Source organism: Sceloporus undulatus, unplaced genomic scaffold (assembly GCF_019175285.1).
Source record: "Sceloporus undulatus isolate JIND9_A2432 ecotype Alabama unplaced genomic scaffold, SceUnd_v1.1 scaffold_36166, whole genome shotgun sequence".
NCBI lineage: Eukaryota > Metazoa > Chordata > Lepidosauria > Squamata > Phrynosomatidae > Sceloporus > Sceloporus undulatus.
The window spans coordinates 1-976 of NW_024839077.1; the positions used below are offsets into that span (position 1 = coordinate 1).

The window sequence follows — 976 nt, forward strand, 5'->3', positions numbered from 1 at the left end:
AAGATCCCTTTGCAGACTGATTTTCCAGGCTCAACACCGCTGCTGTTTATTGTGAGCCTTCAAGTTGTTTCCTACTTATAGCAACCACAAGGCAGCCCTATCATGGGGGCTTTCCTGGCAAGATTTGTTGAGAGGAGGTTGAGCATTGCCATCCGAGGCTGAGAGAGTGTGACTTGCCCAAGGTCCCCCAGTGGGCTTCATAGCTAAGCAGGGATTCGAACCCTGATCTCCTTGTGCAACACTTAAGGCACTATGCTAGGCTGGCGCTGCTATGCCTTTGAATGCCTTCCAAGAGTAGAAGTTTAAACAGGACAAACAGCAGAGGCCAGGAGGAAATCTCTTTTTAAACCAGGGATTCCCAAACACTGGTTCTCCAGGCTTTCTGGACTACAGCTCCCAGAAGCCCTGGCCATCTTGGCCCACAGCCAGGCATTCTGGGAGCCGTAGTCCAAAGGCAGTGCTGTGATTGAAGCCTAGGAAAGCTCTGCCTCGCTCTCAGGCCAATAGAGTGACGCACGAAACAGGGGCCGAAGCCAGATGCTCCTCCCATCAGGGCGGAGCCATTCATCCAACCGAAGCTTTGAGTCTATTTTTAAACCAGCAGAAAGTAGCCCCACCGAAGCGGGGCCTCAAAAAATTAGTTCGAAACTCATAAACGTTCCTCTCCACGGAAATCTTTAGTAAAAGGCGAAAGATTTATACGATCTGAAGAGAAACCAGAGTATGCCTTCCAGCCCCAGACCTCCCCGACCCCATCAATGGCAGCTGCCTTTCAGGTCATGGTGACCCTTTTGCCTCAATGGGAATCCTGGGCTGCAGATCCAGGGCCCGTTCTCCAGTGAACGAGGGGAAGGAGCAAAGCCGGGGAAGGGCCGGGGGAGGAGAACGGAGGCCCCCTTTCCCGCTTCCCTCCGCGCAGTGCATTGTGGTCCCAGCGGTATGCAAATGAGGACTCTTCCACCGATGATGACGTACG

General features: G+C 53.2%; 1 non-coding gene across 1 annotated transcript; it reads right to left on the reverse strand.

Moving 5' to 3' along the window:
* Positions 1–609: 609 nt before the first annotated feature.
* LOC121918785 lies at positions 610–725 on the reverse strand. The gene has a single exon (XR_006101305.1). It is a non-coding gene; the product is annotated as a U5 spliceosomal RNA (small nuclear RNA).
* Between the last annotated feature and the right edge of the window lie 251 nt (positions 726–976).